Below are 24,396 nucleotides of genomic sequence, written 5' to 3'. Positions count from 1 at the left end.
AAAAAAGCATATTCGTACATTATGCACTCTCTCTCTACTGGGAACTGATATTTTGATGATTCATGAATCCATGAGAATGTAAAAGTGATCATGTTTAACTTGTCGTGTTCTACCTAAATTGCTTCAGAAGTTGGATAGGAATTAAAGACACCAATAGACGCAGAGATAGTTGGAAGAATTTACAGGGAAATGAGAGTTGCGAGTGTAAGCGGGGGTATGCTTAATTTACTGCTCACGTTTTTGCGTTTTCTTCCCTTCAATTGCTTTGTTGTTTGAAGTTTTGTTCACGTCTTAGCTCTTACTACTTTCGGCATGCCTTTCAGGTTAGTTTCAGCTTTCATTTAGTCTACAATAGAAGTTGTTGAGTAAGTGATGTATAAATTTTTTATCTGTCAAATAGTCCGAGTTTATATCTCTTTCATCTGGCAACTGGACGACTCTCTCAAACCAGGATAAAAATCAGGAACTCCATCTTGTTGATAGGATATGTGGAATTTCAAGTTCAACGGACAAAAATCAGCTTTCTGGTGCTGGGTCAATGGGTCAGAAGACTCCGAACTGGATTAATTTCCTTCATCATGTGTAAGTTAAGTATTTGCAGATCCATGAGTAGCAAATCCATGGTTCCTAAGTTCTTGAACTTTTGTTTCCTTCATTTTTTTTTCCTTTATTGTTTGGAGAAGGTAGGTCAAAAGACTCAAAACTGAAACCCTTAGCCCTCACAAACAAAATGAATCTTGCATTATAAATCCTTGGCACCCTCTCTCTGTCTCCCCTTGACTGATCTATCTAGGGTTGCGCTCTTCCTGATTTTTTGGTACCTGTTGCTGGCTTCTTTCAAGTTATTGTAGCTTTAGCTAATTAGCTGGTTTCTCTCTGTTTGTGTTTATATTATATAGGTTGTCAGGTTGATTTCATTTTGTGTTTCTTGGTTTATGTTTTTAAGCATCTATCAATTTCCTTTCAATTTGGTTATTTAGGTCAGACGTTTCGTAACACGAGGGTTCAAATTATGTTCTTTATCGAATGCTTTCTGCAGATTTGATGTCTGCCATTTTGGAAATTGAGATTGCCAATGATTCCACTTGAAATCTAATTCAACTGTAAGTATGAAATTGAAAGGGGGTTCTTCATTGGTTATTCTTTATAATGCCTTTAGATATGATTTCCGATGCCTATCTTATTGTGCAAGTATGCACGACGCTATCCACATCTGAATCATCTCGTGTAATGATTTTATTGACCATTTAAACCAACAACGATTTATTTCTCTGATTGTTGTTCTGAAATCAACCCAGATATTCTGAAAGGAGGTCTCGAGGGAAAGTAAGATGACTGTTGCGGTATCAGATCTGTCGGTATAGAAACTTGTACATGATGTAATTTCTCAATCAATCTATTCTGTTTGGTTTTTGGCTTGCATCTCAAGCATCTAAATTTTTTATTTCATTTGGTTCTCAGTTTAATTGTTTCTTTGATTATGTAGAAAAATATATGGTTTGGACTTTGGATTGTAGTACTTGATCAGTTGGGTTTTTATGTAGATTCAATATCTACATGCAGTCTAGGAATAGCTTTAATGGATTTTTTCAAATGATTCAACTACACATCAGGCTTGAGTTTCTAATCGCGAGTGAAGGGGGTTATTAATCCATCGGTAATTACTTTTAATGGATTTAGAGATGATTCTGATGCCAATCCCACATCATGATCATCTTAAATACTTGCTTTACTTGTGGTCTAAGCCAGTAAAGGTGTTGATCCTATATTAGACGACTCTGTGGTCTAAACCTTGTCTATTTTTCTGTTACTCTTATCTGGAATCTGTTTTCGTCTTCAAATTTTTTTCATAAAAGCCGAGGGAATCCTCTTCTTGCTTTTTTAGTTTTTATCCCAGAAAAATTGGGCTTGCAGATGTTTTCAGTTTTTTCTTTAAGGGGGTCCTTTTACATCAAACTATTTTGAGGACACCTAGGCCTTTGCAGTCCATGTCCAACACTCTTTGATCCTTGGTACTCTAGAACTATGGGTTATGCTAAAAAGTGACTTGGGATGTCCGGATGGTGTTTTCTATTTGAAGTTCCTTATGTATTGTTGTTGACTTTTAAAGTTGTACTTACTCCAATATTGAATGTACAAAATGTTTTTTAGCTTATTTTCAGTGATATACATTAAGGTGTAGTTGTTCATACTCAGTGCATCACAAAGAGCGGGAAGGATGGGAGTTCCCATCGGCAAGCTATTTCTGGGTTTGGTGAATCTATTCTGGTCACCTCTTCTCATTTCTTGGACATTTTGAAACCGCATTCTGACTAAATTTTTTTTTAAAACGGATCCATTATTTAGTAGGGGATTTGCATGATTTCTGTTCTAACTTGCTATTGTGTCATTTTGTGTGAGATATCTTTATTCAACTTTAAGCAAACAGTCTCCTTCTACTACTTTAAGGGCACAACTTGGAAGTAAGTCAATCTGTTTCCAAATCAAATTTGTTGGTAGAGAAACTGTCATAATGGAATTTTTAAGTAGTGGCGACCAAAGATGTCAAAGGACTATTGTTCCTTTGGTCGAAGACGGCACACAAGACTAATACTCTAATGTACTTCAACTCTGTATTCAATTGGGAGTAGTGGATAACTTAACATATTTTTTTTTGAAAGTTTGAACAAATATATTAAGAAGATGGAAAACTGTACCGTAGTTGAGGAGGCAGGGATACGACTCACGACATCCAAGCTTCCCAATTACCCACTACATCTACAAATGATGTGTGCTTAAACTTAGGGATACATTTTGTAGGGTAGACAACGTGGACATTCTGCTATCTATATCCGATATATGTTGAGTGGACAGAACTACTTTCCTGAATTTTGTAGTGGAGAGAACCACAATTTGCTGACTGTTCACACAAAAAAACACCCTGAGTTTTATGCTTCATCATGTCTAAGTTAAGTATTTGCAGTCCTATTGCAGATCCATGAGTAGTAACTACATGGTTCTTTAGTTCTTTACCTTTCGTTTCCTTCATTTTCTGACTTATAAAGGTATATTAGAAGATTTGCTTGCTATTGTAGGAGCTCCATTTGGTGCAAACTGGTTGGTAGATTTTTCATTTCAACTTCGGTTTGTGTTACTAACTTAAGTTTGCACTGGAAATCGTACTTGATCTTATTTTCGCTGTGTGCAGTGTTTTGCTCCTTGCCTAAAACATAATCTAGTGCTGATTGTTTGCAACATAAGCGCTAACACTTCGAGTTTTTTGCTTGTTGCTCGTGTAGTCTTATTGTTAGCCGGCTATGACCGTCTTACTTATCTTGCCTCCAAACTCATTTCTGCTTCTGTAGTTGTTTCAATTGTGGTCAATGTGTCTATGTGAAGTTATGAGTTGTGTCAAGTCCTGAGGTGCGACGTGTTAATAGTTGTTTCAATGTGGTCATTGTGTCTATTTTAAGTTATGAGTTGTGTCAAGTCTTGAGGTGGTGCGACACTCACAACTTAACAATGTTTTTAACTCTGCTGAAGCCAAGTTCTAGACTTGAAGTTGCCGGCTCCGAGCCCAGAAAAAGGCTTCGCGTAAGAAATTCTACTTTATCTTATTTTAGATGTGCCAATTGCTTGTTCCTTGCGTAAGATAGATTAGTGATTTAGTAATATTTGGAGAGTCGAACAAGAATCCACACTATTTAAATTTTAGGGGTTAACTTCCAGACAATGTTTCGGATTGTCATTTATTATTGAAGTGATCACGGCGTCTGCTAACCTAAATTCCTTGAAATTTACTGTTATTAGATGCATCCGGAGATCAACTACCCGTGTTTTTCGTATCCCCATAAGGCATTACCATTAAATTTCTTATTTGGTTTCTAGCATGCCGTATCTTATAGAAGAGATCTGTCTCGAGTTCTCTTCTAGCTTGCCACTAAAGATCTTCCATTCGATTACTAATAGGTTGCTTTTCTTTTGGCTTGGAAATTCTAGTATCTTACTTTTGCTGTGTCTGTCGGTTGTTCCTTTCTTTAAGAGTTAAGATATATACTACTATTCTGGTACTGATGGTATTTGGATGTATCGTTAAGTTTTAATGCTTAGAGTTGTTTGCTGGCTTGTTGCTCTTGTAGTCTCATTGTTTAGCCAGCTATGACATCCATCTTGTTGGACTTTATTTTGTTTGTTCAATTATTGCTCGGTGGTTGCTGTAGTTAAATGTGATATAACGAAATTGTTTATGGTGGTATAACTAGACCTAGTCCTTTTTTCTCATCTCACTTATCCCTGATATTTGTTAATTTTGCAGTTTGAGGGGATCCTCTATTGATTTTCTTGTCTCGGACGATGTAGCAACTCGACTTTGGTGTATGAACTCCTGCATCTGCAATTAGTCTTTTTCTTCTCTCCCTCATGGCATTTTTTTTTTTGAAAATTTGAATTAATCATTGGAGGGGGAAAAAGAATACATGGCAAAGGAGAATCTTAACAAATAGTTACTTTATAAGGTTCTCCCATTGCAAAATGAAATCCAAATAAGTTAGGCTCTTGGCCCAATGTGAGTTTGGCTATAGATCTGAATTGTCTCTCTGGCTCTTTTGAATTCAGTCTCTTATAACATTGACTGACCAAGAGACTGTCCTTGTCATCTACCAACCAAATCTTGCTATCCTCTTCGTCATAAACAGGCTTGTAGATCGAAATCTTTGCCATATTATTCATGCATATTAGATCAAAAGCATATTGAATGGACTGCATTTGAAACCTATAGGTTTCGTACATCTTAACCCGAATATAACCTAGAAATAATTCACTATCTTTAATACGGACACTGCAAGGGATCACTGTTGTTTCCCTATCTATGGTAAATGCTACAAAATAAACTTATATGACTAATTGTTTGTGGAATGTGAGTACATCGAAAACAGCTAGTAAGTAAGGCACACCAATACACAATTATTGATAAAAAATCAGTAGCCTAATATTAGAGTACAATTCCTCAAACGAGGCCAAAGACACATACTCGAGTTACTAAACTACAATCACTTCTACAGCTCGTGCAATTTTTCTTCTCTTGTTGGACTTTGAATTACATCTGCCACAGATTGTATATTTGATTAGGCAGAGATCTCATCTTTCCTCTGTTTCTCAATTTCCTTTCATCGATGCTCATTGGTTAGTCTTACATTCTCCTCGGATAAGAAGCAAGAGTGAAATGGAAGAACTCTGGTATGTGTTTCTCATCTTGTTTGAGTCAACATATTAAGTAAAAAATTTGATCCGTTTGTATCGCAATTGTTTCTTTACAATTGCGCTGGCTCGATTGTTGTCGATCTCCTATGGTAAGCTTTAACAGAAAATTCTTGAGTTTGAACCCTAAATGACTTGATTCGACAATGTCGATATTACCCCAACTTGTTACAATATACATGACGATTTTGTCTTTTTGAGTTTTATGCTAATCATAGGTTTGCGCTTTTATCAAGGTTTATGTTCGCTTATTTTCTCTGAATACGCAATTTGTTTCAATGTACATGATGATTTTGCTCTTCTCCGTTTTTAGGCATTACTAGCAATGGATTTTTCAAATGTGCTGTTAGTTTATTTAACCAAAAAAATGTTTTCTGTTGGCTATCTTCCTAATTATGTGATTATAACTTATGTGCGGATAAGGTTCTGAAGTTGATAACATTTATTTTCAGACAGACAACTCCATTTGAAGCCAAATGTTTATGATAAAGTTGGTAACTGTTACTTTGGTTCTAAAAGTTGTTGGATCGGTTTTACAAAATGGAAAATCTTTCTTGTTCAAGTTACTGGAAATTGCCGGATACTGTTAGTATATTGCCTAGTGACATCAGGATATAATTTCATATGTTTTTAGTTTTAAAGTGTCGTGTCCAGGTGATCTAAATCGGTAAATTGTTGATGGTCTTATCTTGATGTAGGATATGTGGAATTCCAAGTCCAACGAATAAAGAAAAGCTTTCGGTGCTGGCTTAATGAGCCAGAAAGTTTCGAACTGAACTGATTTCCTCCATTATGTTTATGCAAGTATTTGGAGTCCTATTGCTGATTCATTAGGTATAAATCCATGGTGCCTAAGTTCTCTACCTTTTGCTTTGTGAAAACTGCTTGGTAGATTTTTCTTTTTAACTTTGATTTGTATTACAGACTTGAGAGTATTAGCTTTGGCAATTCTATTTGATCTCATTTTAGTTGTGTCTGTATGTTGCACCTTGCCTGACGAATCTAGCGATTTTTGTGTGTAACATAAGCTCTTACGCTTTAAGTTGTTGGCTTGTTGCTCGTGTACTCTTATTGTCACTGGGTCCAACTACAACACGTATTTGAGTTTATTTATGATAGTGGTGGGGTTGTTAATGGAATCTATTCCATACTTGGGGTCTTCCTCATAAGCTAAGGTATCCTTGTTGCATTTTTTTCTTACTTTTTGACCAAAAAAGTAAATCTATAAGTGAATAGAGTTTATATTCACCGCATTGTAGATTTTCTTTTGGTTTTCTAAAATTTGTAGAGTACTCCGTTTAGGCAGGATTTCATCTCAAGGCAATTATTTAGTTAATGGAGCTTTCTCACCTTGCAAGTTTTTGTTCTTCTTTGCTAACAATAGAATAAAAAATAGTAACATTTTCAAATTTTCGTTAGCGATTGTGGTTTGACTGGAATTGCAGTTTCATAGCACATATTGTGTTCCAATGCTGATTTATTTAAAAAATGGTGTTTCCCTTTTGTGCAAATCAATTTACCTCTTCTAGCTTTTTTTTCCTTCGAGGCGATGTCTCGCATTGTAGATAGGTGATCTGTTTCCTAGGGATATTTGTTATGGAAAAAGTAACGCTTCAAATCCCTCTATTTGTTAATTATTTTCTCTTTTTTTTTGTGTTTCTTCAGCTCAATCATTTTGGCTTCCCTTCTCCTCTATAAAGAGAACCTTGGCTGTATTGTTTCCTATCCCAAACCGTCAGGATTTAAATACTTGGAGAAGTGGTTTGGTTTTTCAAAGGGAGGGGGTTTTCCATACTAGCTTGTTCCATCGAAGAAATGTTTCTCTTATGTTATATCTCTTCCACCTTTAAGATGTGATTGCATGTAACTGTGTTCAGGATATGGGGGTGGCCGCGATCAACATTCAGACACACTGACGGTTGGTAACCTTGAACGGGGTTTGAAGGAGGATCTCTAGTTAAGGTGCTTTCATGGAAGTTTATCATTTCCGCAAATTTGTAAAATTCCACACATACCGAAACGTTTCCACGAAATGTTTCCACTTTTGGACCGACCGAAATTTCCATCGAAACCAACATTTCATTCCTTGCATGTGTTTGTGCTTGTGCTTTGTGTTTGTGTTTGTGTTTTTTTTTTGTGTTTGTCTTTGTGATTGTGTTTTTCTTTGTGTTTGTAGTTATGTCTGTGTTTGTGGTTAGGCTGGTGGTTGTGGTTGTGTTTGTGTTTATGTGTTCATTTGTGTTTGTCAACGTGTTTGTGTTTGTGTCTAGCTTTCTTCGGCCGGATGACCATCATTTACACCCAGGCAAGCACTGAGCGCTTCTTAAGATTTTACGTCCTTTACAAAAATAAGGGGTTCTTTTAGTGAACTAGTGATTTTGTACTGGTTTATTCAGTTAGCTTGTTTGGAGTGCTTGGCTCGTGGTGCCTAATTTCGTTTTCGGTGAGGCAGGAACGTGTTTGTGTTTGTGTTTCTGTTTCTGCTTGCGCTTGCTGTTGTGGTTTTTTATGGTGTATCTGTTTTGTGTCTGGTGTTTGTCTTTGTATAAGTGTTTGTGATGTAGGTCGGAGTTTTTTTTTGTGTTTTCTTGTAATTGTTCCTAGATGAGGTGCATGCATGTGTGTTATTGCGGTGCTTGTTTGTGACTCACTCACTATTATTTTCTTACTTGACACGTGAATTCTTTCGCTCTTACATGCGAATGTAACTTGCTTTTCCAAATGCTAAAATCCTACAAAGAAATTGTTTGGAATGCTTAGCTTTGAAATCATCACTTCTATTGATTGACCATGCAACTTTGAAATTCTATTCGTTGTTAGACTACATAGGTTAGACATCTAGTTGATTGTTATAGTCAATTAAGCATGTTAGCAGATCTGATTCCTTGCAGCTTTTGCTGATGTTCTCATTTTGAAGAAATTTTACGAGTCTTATTGTGCAAGTATGATTAAATTTCCTCTGCTTTTGTTGTTTGTATTTTTTCGATCCAGAGAAATGGAGTTGCTACTAGATCCTTATACATCTTTTAACCGACTGAAGGTAATACATTGTCTGCCCTTCTTACTTGCTAGCAATGTTAATTCCTCACTTTTCATTTCATTTCTTCTAATGTGCTTAATATAGTCTTCATAACTTTCTGTCTTTCAGGTCCCAGTAGCTGAATATGGCAACACACTTTCATATTGGAGACTGAAGTCTGATTTTTTGAATCGTGTATGTGCGGTTATTAAATATTGTGAGTCGTTGAAACTTTTCTTTGTGTCCCGAATGTTGGGAAAACTAAGAATTGTTCTTTTCCTGTGTTTTATCAATTTGCTGTTAGAAGTACCGTTCCACTTTCAGTATCCTTAGGAAGGTATAACTGCTGCGGAACAGGTTAAAAGTAATCATGTGACACATAAGAATCGGTAAATGGACCCTGCGTTTTCTTTTTTTGCATTTTGATGGTTTAAAGGAAAAGTATTATTCAGTAAACACTTTTTTGTTGGTTGTTCTCAAATCATTGCCCCGGCAGAGTATGATTAAGTCAACTTTTTGCTTAAATGAAACTTGTTGTTGTAGCCCATGTATATCATTTTCCGCTTCATTTCTCTTTGTATTAAAATGTTATAGTAACAAATTACTCAGCTGCAATCACTTGCTGCCAGAGAATTTGGGTGAAGAAGCCGAATGAACAAATCCTAAACCACCTTTGTCGATTTGAGCAAAAGAAAAAAAGAATCAGCTAAATAATCTCGACTGGCCCGACTAGTCGACTCGGTCCTAGTCGGACCGAGTCGGGGATTTACTCGGAATTCCACGGGACTAGGGTTTTGGCCGCTAGTCGAGTCGGCAAGATGGGGACTGAGGAGTAGTCGGGGTGTACTCGAGGATTAATCCCGACTTTTTCTTCATAGATATTCTCGAGTATGAGCAAATTAGACCCTCTTGATTCAAATGTAAGCTGTGATAATAAATCATCTTTGACGGGGGATTCCTATGTGGGTTTTGTTCTAGTTGCATCATTATATTGACTGACATGTCCTGGTTTATCTGCAGGAAGTTTCTAATTCACAACCAAGGATCAATATAAGTTCCCAACTAAGGTAATCCTAGGTGTCAGAAAAGTTGGAACTGTTTTAATGATTTAATGCCAAAATTAATGCATACTGGATAAAACATACGTTATAAGGTTTTAACTTTTTATCGGCCTTTGTTTGTGTTTGCCACATTGATTGATAGTAAACTATAATGTCTACCTTTCACATTTTAGTAAAAATATTTTACTGACGGTTTTCGTGATATTCAGGTTATAGCTGCAATCAATCATGTTGAAATTTTGGATTCTGCTCTCATGCGATCGGGTCGTTTCGGTTGAAAAATGAGTTTCCTCGTTCGACTGAAGAAGCAAGAGGTAAGCAGGCAGTTGGATTCTTTATTTAATAATTTTGTTTGAACGATAACCAAGCTGCTACCTCAATTTAAACTGCAAATCGACTCTTGAACATTTGTTTTATGAGAGACATTTGAGATAAATGGGGAATTGCCATTAAGAAATTTATTAACCATTTGATATTCAGTTGTCTTACACATTTCAGCAAGTAGGAGATTCAAGCTGCAATTTGAAGAAAAAAATTATAAGAAGTCTTAGGGAAGAAGACCTCAGCTTATGGCTGGCTGAAATTAACTGTTCTCGCCCTTCTTACTTGCTAGCATTGTTGTTTCCTTGCCTTTTATTCCATTCTTTCAATTCTTTTTTTGAATTGTGATTCTTTCAATTCTTGTATAATATTGATAATCAACCTGTCTGAAGCTTTTCCTAATGCTAAAATCTTACACAGAAATTTACTAGACTGTGTAGCTTTGCAATTACTTTTATTGATTGACCGCATAACTTTGAAATCCACTTCATTTATCCAATTGACTGTTGTTGGTTTTATTTAAGCATGCTAACAAATCTGACTCCTTGCAGCTCTTGCTGAGAAGGTATCTTCTCATTTTGTAGAAATTTTACGGTTGTTATCTTTTGTATTTTATCAATCCAAGGAAATGGAGTTGTTCCTTATACATCATATAACTAACTGAATTTGATACGCTGTCGGTCGTCCTTAGTTTTTAGCAAGGAAGATTCCTTACTTTTCTTTTCATTTCTCCGAGTTTGCTTGTATAATACTGATATTGTATCTGTCTTTCAGATCCCAATAGCACTGAATATGGCAGCGTAATTTCGTATCGGGGGCTGAAATCTGAATTCTTAGAGCATATATACGATGTTATTGAATGATGTGAGTCGTTTTAACTTTTCTCAATGTGGTGGTTGTCGGGGAAACTAGTTGTTTTATTCCTGTGTATTTAAATCTGCTCTCGCTTTCAGTGTCTTCAAGAAGGTATCATTACCGCGAAATATGTTGGAACTTAGAAATAATTACACATGATGGCAGAATCTCCACCATGTAGAGGAAAGTGGAGGAACAGGTTGTTCAATCTGGTTTTTCTTTTTCCATGTTCTTTGTTTTGCATTTCAGTTGATGGTAGAATCTCCAAGAGAGAAGTATGATTCAGTAAACAAACTGTAGAACTTGGCGACGCTAGCAAGGATCTGCTGTCTAGAAGTCAACTTTTCTCTTGTGCTTAAACGAAACTTGTTGTATCCCCCCTGTAATGGTAGGAACAGTCCTTCCACTTATTTTCTGTTTCGATCAAAATGTTAGAGTAACTAATAATTCAGCTGCTATCACTTTCTCCTAGAGAATCTGTCTGCAATTGTTCTGCCAATAAACGTTGAAGCTCATAGGAGGATCTAACTAGACCTATTTTGTCTGTGATGGAAGAAATACACAATTGGTTGCATATAAAGTATAAACGTTTTTTTTAAATAAAAAATTTAAGCCGGTATTAACTTGCTCTCAGTCTTATGCAGTATATCAGATTTTCAGTTAGAGGCATGATGTTCTGCCAAAAAGCTTTGATGCTTTCAAGCGTTTCTGATTCTGGCTTCTGAAAGTGGTATATTTCAGGTGGAGATCTTTTTCTTGTTTCCTCATGACCTCATCTCATCTCCTTTTAGAGTTTTTGTATTAATAGATAATGGTAGATCAGTAGATGAAAAACCAAGATCTCTTGGTTTCTATTCGACCAAGCCTTCAATTGAGGAATATTTTTGGGTTAGTTAAGTCTACAAACGCAGCTTATTTTATTTTATGTCCTTTACTGTTATAGTATTTTTCATTTTGTTAGATATCCTTTAATTGATATATCTTGTTTGCCAATGACCTTTAACAACGTGGAGAAGAAATCGTGGTGGCGGGGTTGGGGGAAACAAAAAAATTTCCACTCAATATTATATATGTAAGGAAAATTTTCTTGTTTCCCCAGAGAGGTGGTCTTCATTGTCAGGCTTGAACAATGTTTTTAGTTTCAACGAAACATGGGTAAGGAGAGATTCAGTGCAGATTTTAGCTTATTAGATTGCTAAAGCTGTAAATGTTCATTGGGTCCATCGTGACTTTCAGTATCTTGCTTATAAGACTTCTCAATCCCAGTGACATGTTTTTGGTCTATTACTGGTAACTATGATTGTCGTTTTTCATTTTCGATCACAAATGATGCTTGAGCATCTTGAAAACCTTAAATGTGATCTTTTCCAGGTATAACATGGGTAGAACCTTAGAAGTTTGTTGATAGTAAGGACTTGCTGTTGTATCCTGGGACATGCTCGACAACAATTGGATGTCCAACCTAAGAAGTCCTGATATGTTTATGATTGTGTTTTTTTATTTTTTACCACAAATGTTGTTTGAGCATCTTGAAAACCTTAAATTTGATCTTTTCTAGGGATAACATGGGTGGAAGTTTTTTGTTGATAGTAAGGACTTGCTTCGTGGCTTCACCAAGTAAGGACACACCCTGGCGGTGTCGTTGTAGTTGCTTTTCAAATTACAAGTAGCTACAATTTTCATATTTCTCTGAAAGGTGGATTGGAAACTCAGACCGCCATATGATAAGGTTCTTTTTTTTGTGTGGTTACTTGTATTTTGTCCCTTTTAATGGTATTTGTAGACGCTAACTGAATAGGTAGAGATGCCACAAGTTAAGATCATATAGCCTAATTGACTGCAAGTTGAATAAGCTATGACCGTTGTTGAATCATTATGTTATATTCCAGTGGTTGCCGCAAGGATGACTAGGTAGCTCCTGCAGAAGTAATTACAATCAAAGCTTGTACGTTTTTCATGTTATTCATATCTTTCTATCAACCTTTTCCATCACATGAGCTGATATAAGTTTAGATGCCTTATGCTTTCATGTTTCTGGCTGCAGAATGGTCTTGGTATGGATCTGCATTATATTTCAATAGATTTTGAAAGATTGGGAATTAACTTGATCATTTCAGGTAACAATTTGTAGGTACTAGGCATCCGTATTCATTGATTGGTACGTTTTACACTACTCTTCAAAATGATAAAGGAAGATTAACAACTTCTGTTTTTATTTTATCTTTTAATATGTTTCAGTAATATTAATAACCCCACACTTACCTCTGGCCAAGAATTTATTTTGGAAGAGACATGCATGAAAGTAAGTTTCCCCTTATCAAGTAATTTCGATGTTAAAGCTCTCAATTCTCTAACGTTTGGTTCAGTTGCGTTTAGCATTTGTATCAAGCGAGTTTGTGTAGTTCAGATTTATTAATTGTTTGATACAACTTGTTTTATTCTTTTGAACTTGTAAGTTCTAAAGATGCAGTAATGATTTTGTTCATGATCAAGAACACTTCTGGTTTTTTGTGTATGACAGATGTAGGTTCATAGAGTTAGAAATTGTGATGCGCTTGAAATCGAGTGCTTTTGTCAGTCCTGGTGTAACATCCTTAAGTATTATAAGGGGCGCGTATAGCAAGATGCCATTTATATATAGCAATAGACCCACCTAATAAATAACCCAAACAGCAAAATCTAGGATTTAGGGTCCACTTTCCCTAAAGCAAAATCTAGGATTCTATATAGCAATAGACCCACCTAATAAATAACCCAAACAGCAACTCTTATCTCTTTCCCTATGTACTTCTTGGTGAAACATAGTTAGAGAGAGAGAACATGAAGTCTAGTGAGAGAAAGTGAAGACTAAGAGGGAAGATCAAAAAGCTTTGCAAGGGTGTGGTTTCTTCATCTTTCTGCTTCATTATCAGGTAGGTTTCTTCTTCCCTAGAGTTTACATAGCCCTCTTTAATTTTTAACCTAGTTTTGTACAGTAGGACTATAATAGCTTTGAACCATTATTGTTTACAATAGACATATACTATGATTAGAAACTAATTACAACAACAATATTGTAACCCTAAACCGTTATAGTTATATTAATGGAATATATATATACCCGGACAACAACCTAGGTTATTTAGATTATATAAGTATGGTATAAATCAAGGAATGAAATTTCGGTTTCGGTGAAAATTTCGGTCGGTCCAAAAGTGGAAACGTTTCGTGGAAACGTTTCGGTCAGTGTGGAAATTTTACAATCTAGGAAAATGATAAAAATATGTTGAAATTGAATTATTTATTGAAAATAAGACCTACATAAAACAATTGTTATAAAAACATGATGTAGGGGGCAAAAGTGAAAAAAGTTGATAGACTTTGTGACAAAGTTCGTTAATTTGAGGACTAATCTGCAATAAAGTAGTTAGATTGGGGTCCTAAATTGAATTATTTATTATAAATAACACCCAAAAAATAATAATATTACTATAGGGTTAATAATAGGGCTAATTTGTTAATGTTAGGGTTGATTTAGAAATTTACAATCATAGCAGGGGGTTAACTTTAACAAAAACTAATTTATAGGGGGTAATTATTAATAACCCAGAAGAAACCCTAATAACCAGAAACCCTAAATCTATTTCATTTCAGCCGACTCTCCTCCTTCCTCTCTTTCTCTCTCTAGGTTTTCTTGCCAAAACAAAGATATTTCAAGAAGAAATGAAGAGATTTATTAAAGATATGAGAGGAAATAATGAAGAACTGTACAAAAAAAAATGAAGAAGATGGAGATGAAGGTAACTATGCTTGATTTTGGGTTCTTTAAGTTAGGTTTCTGTAGTTAGACTGGATTTTTCGAAATCTAACTACAATAATTCGAAATTTCCAATGATTTCGACCGAAATCATGCACGAAATATATGTAAGTGATGTTTCGTTTCACTAAGTTGGAAAACCGACATATTTCGGCAATTTCGACCGAAATATGTCGATTTTTCATTCCTTGGTATAAATACACCCGGACAGCAGCCTAGATGCTAAGAATTGTTTGTGCTTATGTTATTGATATTGATAATTGATTGTATGAGATGATTTGTATGATATTGAAGCATAAGTGCTATCAATAGTTGTGTGTGATATATTGCTTTAGGTTGTTAACCTATAAAGCATAGGCTAGTCGGAACCAAGAATGGTTGGCTCGACATGTGGGTCGATTGCAAATACTAGTTACTGATGTAATATTTAGATAACTTGGTGGACCATGATCTTGAGTTCCGCTAATGGATAGAACTAAGGATGGTTGGCTCGACATGTGGGTCGATTGCAAACACGTGTTTGTTAATTTGATATTGGACAACCCAGTGGACCAGGGCCTTGAGTTCTAATATGGATTGACGGTTGCAATCCATAATTAATCGGTGGTTGGCTCGCTTCCTGCTCATATGTAAAGTGCTCGTGTTGCACTGTGCTCGTGTTGCACGGATCCCCTTTTTGGGAGAGGTTTAAGTCGATGCAAACACGAGATCATTCTTGTGGACCACATATTTCTAGGGTGAGAAGTAATTTACCAACTACAGGTTGGCTCGCCTCCTGCTCATATGTAAGGTGCTCGTGTTGCACTGTGCTCGTGTTGCACGAATCCCCTTTTTGGGAGGTATCCATGGATTATCGAGAGGTTTAAGTCAATGCAAACACGGATGCTAAGTGAAGCTGTCTCGTGGACCTCAAAATTGGTTATGCCCCTCTAAAAGGAATGTTGTATTGTATGAATCTCTTCAACCATGTAACAGGTTGACTTTAGTGGTGTTGGCACGAAAGGTGTAACACAATAGGCTTTGTTATTGTCTTTCTTCTGTTCGATACTTAGTTTTGTTATTGAATTGGTCTATTTAGACCTTAGGTAATTGGAAATCTACTAGCTGGGTTCTGACCCAGCCTACTATTTTTCAGGTGACAGGGACATGGGATTTCCACCAGTTTGATCTCAGTTCGTCTGCTCAGAGTTCCTTCTTAGTTTTCGCTTTCGAGCTTAGGTAGTTATTTGGAGTTTCTCCTCCTAGGCACTTATTTCTTTCATGCGTTCTTGTCCGACCTACGTGTCGATGATTTAGAAACATTGTTTGAGTTAAGAAAGTTTAATGGATTTCTTTTAGATGATTTATTAATTCTTATGAGCTTCACATTTGATATTATTTGTCTCTTATGATGGATATATATCGACTATGTTTACTGTTCCGCGGAGAAATGCTTTGAGTTTAGATTTTCATGGCGGCCGACGTGGAAATCTAGATTTGGGGCGTTACACCTGGACAATGAGGACCAAGCAAATAGCCATGAGTTACACAATCGACATATAAAATTTAGCATAGTTTCGGAGAAGACCTAGTTGATAATATGCCTTTTGTCTCTGTGAGTCTTGTTCCTCGAATAAGATTAAAGTGGAAGAGGCCCTCATCTAAGCTGGGGCAACTATGATGATCTAAACTTAATTTCATAGTGATATACGTCTATGGAGTTTTTGACGACGTAATAAACTTATAAACTCCATGTTTTTTGTAATTAAGATTAAATTGCTTTTGCTTTTTAACCATGAAGGTGTTTTAACTGTATGGGTCTTGTTGTGAAAATAGAATGAAATTGCCTTGGCTCTATATTTTGTTTTTGTTATATGAATCCGATAAGGTAAATACGAGCATTGATGCAATGGCCACCTTTACTGGTTGCTAGCATGGGTGGACCCCAACTTTCACTTCGTTTCTTCTAAAAGTTTAGTGTAATGTGGAAAATTAATGTCTGCAAATTCTTCCGAAACACGTAGGAAGATCTATTTGTCTGCAAATTCTTTAGACCTATTTAGACTGTGCTGGAGAAATTTCAAGGAGGAACTGAAGTGTAAAGCAGGTGTTTGGCAAGATGAAGAAGGTATGTTGGTACTTCGCCATTGGGGCTCCGTGAGAGGACAAACACACTGCTGAATTGGTAGCTTTTGATGCAGATTACCGGGCCGATGGAAGAGCCAACAAGAATCAAGTTGCTTTCCTTTTTAAGTATTGTTGATTCATGCCCTTAAGCCTTCATCGATTCACTTCTTGATGGTACGTATTTCAGTTTTTAAGTATTGCTGATGATAGAATGTGTTTTGATTTCAAAATAGAAGAAATACTTTGTTTTAGAAAAATAAATATAACCATGCAGTAAAAATCTATGAGCAGTGACACGTCCATTTTCTGTCTGACATGGTACAGGTCTCTAAGATTTATATTTGCTACCTTCCAGATGGTGGGATTTACTTATTTGAAAATTATGTTAGTAGATTGTGCAAACGTAATTAATGACGGGTAAATATGTAGATGCTTTATTTTATCACCTCACGGATAAGACAAAACTTAATATCTCATTGCTTTAACCATCAAAGTTTTACATATCCTTTAAGTCAAAGGTCTTCTTTCATATTTTAGACATTGTCAATGCAATCATATTTTAATAACACTTTCTCTACATGGCACACAAGCAACCGGAAAGAAAATTTGAAGGTAAGTAACCCAAAATTTGATCGCATCTTCACATTTATTTACTTCTTCTCTAGGTAGTGGTCGTAGTAGTCTAAGCTTGTGTTGTTATAAATTTTTACATTTTAGTTGCAGGTCGTTATAGTTATTGCATCGAATCTTCCGTAGGATTATCATGTTTACGTTTTGGGTTTTTGTTTGTGTTGGTAGTTGTGATTGTGCTTGCCTTTGTGCTTGTAGTTGGTGTTTGTTTTTATGTTTGGTGGTTTTTTGTATAGGTATTTGTGTTTGTGATTGGTGTTCAGAGTTTACTCTTGTATTTGATCCTTCGCGAACGTCTAGCTGACACAACCATTTCAAGTGCTAAGGTATCTCTTGCACTTGGTTATTTTCGTGTTGGATATGCATTCCACTTTTGTCATTTGAACGTCTGAATTGATATTAGAATCTTCTACACTTGTGGGCGCTTCTGTTATTTGAAGAGTTATGGTTCTAAATCATTTATCTTTGAGCCTTTTTCAGATGCTACTAAGACGACTTTTTCAAAATCCTAAGGAGTATAGTCCCCTTTGTGCATTGACGACATTCCTCTAAGTATAACTCACTGTAACCTCCACATTTGACACATATTTAAACACAAAAATCTCTGAAGGAAAACGGTATGTCACGATTTCTTAGGGATCTGTTCATTCAAGTGGAGAAGAGCTAGTGAGTACTTCTCAAAGCCCTTTAAGTGAATATGAATCCATGCTGCTTGGTGCTCCTACGGAGATGGATTTGAAAAATGGTGTATTGAAGGAAAGGTAAATTTTGGTTGTTATAAATTTTTTTGTCTATTTCTTATTCACTCGTGATGTTTATATTTTCACCAGCAATAGTTGCTATGTGGAATTATAATGGACTTCAGATTTCTGTCCTGCCACTTCTCTCAAGTGAGTTATTTATATAAGTGTAACTTATGGAAATGCTCTCAGACTGTTTCTTCTCTTACTGATTTATCATTGTAGGCTCACGAACTCGACGCTTATTGTAAAGTTGTAAAAACTGTGGCTGATTGATCAAGAGTATTTGATTAGAAAGGTAAAGGAAATTATTTTGTGCTTACATCTCGCTCTATCTTTGTCTCCCCAAATGATAATATATTGGTGTTCCATCGACCTTTAAACTGTATTGGTCTTGTTGTGCATTTAGGGTAAATTTTATAAATGCAAGGACATGAACTGTATTGGTCTTTTGTGCAATTAGGGTTAAATTTTCTTAATTTCTGTTGGTTTTATTTTATAAATGCAGGGAGATGGAGTTGTTGCTAGTTCCCTATACACGTTATACCTGAGTGAAGTTAACAGTGCCGACCCTTCTTACTTGCTAGCACGGTTGATTCTTCTCCTTCGATTATATTTCTTTGAATATTGATAATCAATCTGTCTTTTAGATATGGCTGTGGAATTTCATTTTTGGGACTCCAATTTTTGGTAGCTTATGTGTTGTCTTTTAGATATTAGTTGCTAGTACTATTCGAGAGAAATTTCAGTGGATGATTGCACTTAAAAATCTTTTGGTCTGTCTGGGGGCAGTCCTTATTTTAAGTTGTTTGTGTAGCAATTCGGTAGTTTTCAGTTCACTTTTAGAGATTTGCATTACGGTTGTTGCTGCAATTTACCACCTGAAGCAATTAAAATAATTATTTGGTGTTCTCATGGCGGTCTGTGCCGGGTTTTCCTTCTCGTACGGAAACTATCAACCTAATGATACTTGCAGGAGCAGCAAGTACCTGAAGTATTCTCCTGTCGTATTGGTTTTCTCTTGAATATTTGGGTTCTTTTGTTTTCCTTCTAATTGAACTTTCCCGTTTCAGTGTCTTTATATATCTTCATTAGGCTGCCTACTTGAATTGATGGACATAATTTATTTTAGTTCTCCTGATCAGGGAAAGCACAGATTCATGTTTATTGATTGGATTGCTCTTGAGGGGGAAAGCACAGATTCATGTTCTTCAAGTTGAGCCCCAGCTGTGTGGCTTCAAAGGTAGTTTTCTGGTAAACAGTAAGATCAGCTGTGTTTTGTATGAAATATGGCGGTATAGAAACTTAAACATGATCTAGTTTTTAAGTTACTGTCTATGTTTATTTGGAATTTATCCTGGCTTGAGTTTTTTCTTTACCGAGCTTAGGTATCCATTCATGTTAATAGGTATGGCTGCATCAACGTACTTTAGAACATCTCGGTCATCTATAGTTCAACCTTGAGATCAAATTTGAGTATGTCTCTGAAGTCATCGTTGTTTTCTCCTATTTGTAGCACACTTCTTTGAACTTAAAACAATTTTTTTTTCTCTCTCTGAAACGTCGAACTAGTATTAATAATGAGAGAAGGATATGTACAAAGTATGGAAGAAGAAGAGTGACAGCAAAAAACCTTCACCTGCGGGTAGTCTTACTTACGAGGAAGATTGGGCTCTATTTCTAAAGGGGATTGTCTAGTTTAGCGTTCTCCTCTCAGTTCTTACTTCTTAGGGGGATCATTTTAAATGTAAAATTGGTAACTTCAGTTTTCATTTTCTTTCTCAGAGGTCCCTTTGACGGAATATTTATTCCCATTCTTCCTGTATTCCGACGGGGAAGGCTTATGTTATACCTTCATGCGATGCTTATATTTGTGATCGGGTCTTTTTGGTAGGTCAACTATGAGGTGTTAATGGTGATGTATTTAAAGGGGTCTCTCTTAATTTGCTTGAACTTTTATCCTTGTTAGATTAGTAATAGTTGAAACATGCAAAATCCATTTGTTATTCTCCCAGGGATCTTCTCATTGGACTTGCTCCGAGGAGTGGTGTTTGGTTTCCTCTCAAGGGGGGTCTCATGTTCTCCATAGATTGCATAGAACATCATACTTATTCCAGGGAGACATTACATTGTTATGTGAAATGCGGGGTTCTCCTCTCATCTATTTGTGGAAGTCTTCGTCCTTGTTTCTGCTTTATGAATGTGTTAGTTATGTAAATATAGAAACAACAAATCTACTTAAATTTTTTAGGAGCCTACAATACCCAAAAGTACTCTTGCGTTTTAATGGTGATCTATTTAAGGGCGAGGTTCATTTTATTTGTGGAAAGACGGTTATCTAATTGAACTTTCTTCTTTCAGTTTGTTTTTTCTTCATATCTTCTTGATTGATGTACGTATTTGTTTTTCTTCTCTTTCTCAGTCATCTTTTTGATGGGACGACTACTCTTATTCTTCCATGTTAATGTCAAGGAGGCGACGGTTAAAAAATCATCCTAGTTCGTTTCTTTTTACGGTGTTCTCAATAATATAAGTACCCATTTGATTCTTAATGGTTTGCTTCGATGATTGGGGTCAACTTTGTCAAGTCAACTTTGTGAAGGGGGCTTTATCTGAACTTGCTTCTGTGATTTTTGTCATTGTTTGAGAAACTGTAATAATGCAAGCAATTTGATGTTTTCCAGGGATTTTTAATTGGACTAACTCCAGGGAGGTGCGTTTTAGTTTCCTTTGAAGGGGTCTTTTCTTATTTTATCTAGTTACGTAAGTATTTTTTTGCATTGATAAGCTGGAAAGGGCCCAGACCCAAGTAAAACAAGCTACAACAGCCTCAAAGCAAAAACACAAGGCATTAAGGCCAACATCTTCTCAATCTAATTCAACCATTCTTATCATCTTTAAGTATCTGGCCCAGCCTATCAGGGAGGCAATCAATATCATACTCAACAACATCAGCAGGCCTAAGCTTAGCAAGGAGGTCAGCAGCCTGGTTAAGCTCCCTCACAACATGATGAATACTGCAGTCTTGAAAACAGTCCCAAAGCTGCCTAACTTGCACCCAAAGGGGCCAAGCATCCAGAGGAGGGAGCTGCTTCTTATCAGCCAGCACAGAAGCCACCATCTTTGAGTCTGTTGCAATAACAACTCTAGAACACTGGTATTTAAGAGCCAAAGATAACCCCAGATGAACACCTTGAAGCTCATGATAAAAAATGGACACCAAGGAGGACGACCCTGCACCAACAACAATAGGATTCCCAACTGAATCCCTAATAAGAGCTCCAAAACCAGCTGAAACAGTGTCCATGGAACCATCTGCACTGATGAGGAAGCAACCAGGAGAATGAGGGCTCCATCTATAGCCCTTAACAGCAGGTCTAGTTAACTGAATACTCAGTTCCATCTCTCAGCGATACAAAAATATGGATCCCCCCGTCTTTCGCTTATGGCCTTTTTCGGGGGAACGCTACCGTTTAAATTTCTTATGGTCTCTAGTAGTTTCTTGCTAGCATAAAACTTGAGGAATTTTCTTAACGTATTGTTTATTGTTGGCAATTTGGTATTCTGGGACAACGGTGGTGTATAGAGAAGTAAATTCATCTTCTTAAAAGGGGTCCAAGTCTGAAGTTAAATGTGGTTGAAGTGAGTTTTTGTCTTGAGTTTCATTTGGATAATAACTCCAAATTTTTCTGTCTAGTAGTTGCTTAGTTGTATTTGGTGTACATGTCTTGGACTTCATCTTGGTCGGTTGCTTTCTTGGGTTTGGAAACACGTGCAGAAGTCTTGGTTCCTGAAGCGGGTTTTAAGTTGATTATTTTGGGGGGTTTCTGTTTTGTGTATTTCTTAATGGTTTAATTGTTGACCAATTGGGATTCTTTCATTAGTAGTGGGACAGCATTATGGAGTATTAGCTCCTAAAAATAGGATAATTTCCTGGTGGAAAATAGTAACACTTAAGACCTAATGAATCTTGATTTTTTAGCTGTCAAAAATCGGATAATTTCCTGGTGGAAAATAATAACACTTGACCTATTGAAAAATGAGATAATTTCCTTGTGGAATAATGAAACTTGACTTTTTAGCTGTATAACTTATTTCCAAATGTTGAGACCTACCTGAAGGAGCGATTGGTTTTTGGCGTAAAGGAGGTATTATATGCTAACTTTGTTCTCTAGTTCATAGGTTCTTTGTTTGACAATTGAGTACAGGCAATTTCTTCTCCTTCTGCTTGTTGGAAGTCTATGCACTCTGTACCTGGTCCTAACCTGATTTAGGAAGCAGTAATTTTTCGATTGACCGCTTAGAACTTAATTTCTGTTATAGTTTCACTTTCGTTCTACTCCCGAACCTCCCTTCCTCATCTTCCACGGTTATTAGGATTTAGCACCTGACGAACTGGTATGGTTCTTCTATGAAGGGAGTTTTCCATCCTGGCTCCATGGGAGTAAGTTTCTGTTTGGTTATGTTCGTTCCGGCAACTACTAGATGAAGTTGACTTGAACAGTGCTAATTGTATGATTTTGCTTGTCCGGATTTGGATATATGTGCAGAATTCCTGCACCAATGATACATAAAACCTTTGACATCTTCCACTTGAAAGTCGTTGTCCATGTTTGATTCCTGAAGATCTTATTGTTCCTATCCTTCCAAATGTTCCACACTATGGCAATTAGCACATAGCTGCTCATTACGGGCTTGATGAAGTAATGCCACAGAAAGTCGTCTAATCTCCTGATGGAAACTAGTAATTTTTTATCCTTCTCTCTAAATTATGTTTTTTTTATTGGTTGTTCCATTGAAAGTTATCTTCCTGTGGGGGATATTTGTTCTATGCTTCCTGTGCTATGACATTGGCGTACCATTGTTTTTCTTTTGACTAATCTAGGTTTTCGTAGTTAATTTAGTTTTGAACATCTTGATTTGATTCTTTTATCGTTTCTCTTATTAGGCTTTGTATAATATGGGTTGGATTTTCGTTCTTGATCAGTTGATTGCTTCTATAAATTCGATAGTTATTCAGTTCTGGAAATTTTGATTGTCATTGGATTCCGTCACAAATCGAGTTCATGTTTGTATTTGATATTAAAGGGGTTATTAGTTCCCTGATTATTACTTTTTAATGACTTAAGAGAATAATTTCAATGCCGATCTTATTATCTCTTTGTGCATGGAAACATCAACATCTGGATCAACTTGTTAAAAGAGATATAATGGTATATTGATTCGATCGTTAAACGGGAGGTAAGCATTGATTCATATTTTTCTTTGAATTTTATGTTTGTTTGATTTCCCTAGGGTTTCGCAACAAGACGCGATCTAGTTTCCTTGTTAGGGATTTTCTTGATTTACATTCTTATGTAAAATTCTTCTCTTAAGGTGCTGAAGGTGTTACTAACCTATTAAATAGTTTCAGTAACCTGTAACATGTTACATTCGAACATATGTTAATATAGAATCTCTTCTCGCCTTTCCTTTTTGCTTACGGATTTGTAGGTATCCTCTCTGGATTTGTTTGTGCTAATAGCCACTTGAAATAACAATAGAACATCACCTTGGTCAGCAGAAGGTTTATCTTTTTGTTTGGTGTCTTTCTAACGATCAATAACCACCACATTCTGATTCATGGATATAGTTTCTTTGGCATAACTTTAAAGCATCAGCTTAGTCATTAGAAGGTTTATGTTTTAATCTACCAATATCTGTAACATACAAAGATTTATCGATGAGATACTTCAGTCAAGGGTTGAATTTTGAAACGGTTTGATATAATTGTTGTTACCTTCCAGTTGGTATCCTCCGCCTTGTCAACAAGATCTCAGTCCGTTAATTTTCTTTCTCAAGGAAGGGGTTCGAAACCGAAAATGAAAATCTTTACTTGAAGGGAATGTAGCTTTTGCAACACATTCCAATTTTTGTACGTAGTTCATTGTTACAAATGTAATGTGCACTATTAAAAGTTTCATGGTGTTATACAGGAAAGTTGGTGTCTGCGGGACGAAGATTGGGCTTCCTTTATCGTCTAAAGGGGCTGTCTAGTTTCGGCTAATTGTTTCTCTCGTTTTTTTTCTGTTTCTCTATTCAGGGATGACCTCTTCAACTGAAAAATTGTTTCCATTTTCTTTCTCAGGAATCTTTGTGATGAAATAGCTATTCCTCTTCCCGTGTCTTCATGGAGAAGTTAATGGTTGTTAAACCTACACGTATTCAATCTTTTTCTGGTCTTTAGAGTACTTATAAATATTTATTTCACTTCATTGTTTGGTAGAAGGAAGGAGTCAACTATGTGGATGAAACTGCAATGTAGTCGACGGGGCCTTTCTTAACTTGCTTCTTTAACTTTTATCCTTGTTAGAGCAAATGAGAAATAATAGTGGACACATGCAAAATTCATTTGCTTCTTCAACGAGATGTGACTCAGTCTGGTTTTAAGGAGGTTTTCCTATTTTGCATATGTTTCACAAAACTCTTCCTTATCGTTGATTTATACTTCTCTATGAGGGTTTTTCGTATTTATGTCTATAAATATTATTTATTTAATACTTCGAGGAGCATGCAATATCCATAAATCAATTGTCTGTGTTTTCTTCCTCAGGGAAACATTAGTGGTTTCTATAGTGCGATATATATATATAT

General features: G+C 36.1%; 1 long non-coding RNA gene across 14 annotated transcripts; it reads left to right on the top strand.

The window, feature by feature from the left end:
- Positions 1-198: 198 nt before the first annotated feature.
- On the top strand, positions 199-20,491 carry LOC147557340 (uncharacterized). 14 transcript variants are annotated; one of them, XR_015233967.1, is made up of 29 exons: positions 199-323; positions 401-582; positions 1,040-1,103; positions 1,299-1,379; positions 4,295-6,069; positions 8,227-8,275; positions 8,384-8,471; positions 9,275-9,321; positions 9,525-9,629; positions 10,411-10,500; positions 10,590-10,690; positions 10,792-10,879; positions 11,136-11,232; positions 12,050-12,220; positions 12,381-12,436; positions 12,536-12,608; positions 12,730-12,793; positions 15,423-15,505; positions 16,291-16,394; positions 16,468-16,567; positions 17,260-17,349; positions 17,504-17,575; positions 17,660-17,784; positions 17,854-17,913; positions 17,989-18,061; positions 18,272-18,354; positions 18,909-19,006; positions 19,549-19,653; positions 19,779-20,082. It is a non-coding gene; the product is annotated as an uncharacterized LOC147557340 (long non-coding RNA). The 14 variants fall into 14 exon arrangements; XR_015233968.1 differs by lacking the exon at positions 10,792-10,879 and adding an exon at positions 6,901-7,197 and having other exon boundaries at positions 12,082-12,220; XR_015233974.1 differs by lacking the exons at positions 199-323; positions 4,295-6,069 and having other exon boundaries at positions 449-582; positions 981-1,103.
- The last annotated feature ends 3,905 nt before the right edge of the window (positions 20,492-24,396 follow it).

The sequence above is a fragment of the Eschscholzia californica genome, unplaced genomic scaffold (assembly GCF_041429995.1).
Source record: "Eschscholzia californica isolate CP2 unplaced genomic scaffold, dmEscCali1.0.p SCAF_2, whole genome shotgun sequence".
Lineage (NCBI taxonomy): Eukaryota > Viridiplantae > Streptophyta > Magnoliopsida > Ranunculales > Papaveraceae > Eschscholzia > Eschscholzia californica.
This window is presented reverse-complemented; position numbering and strand designations above follow the sequence as displayed.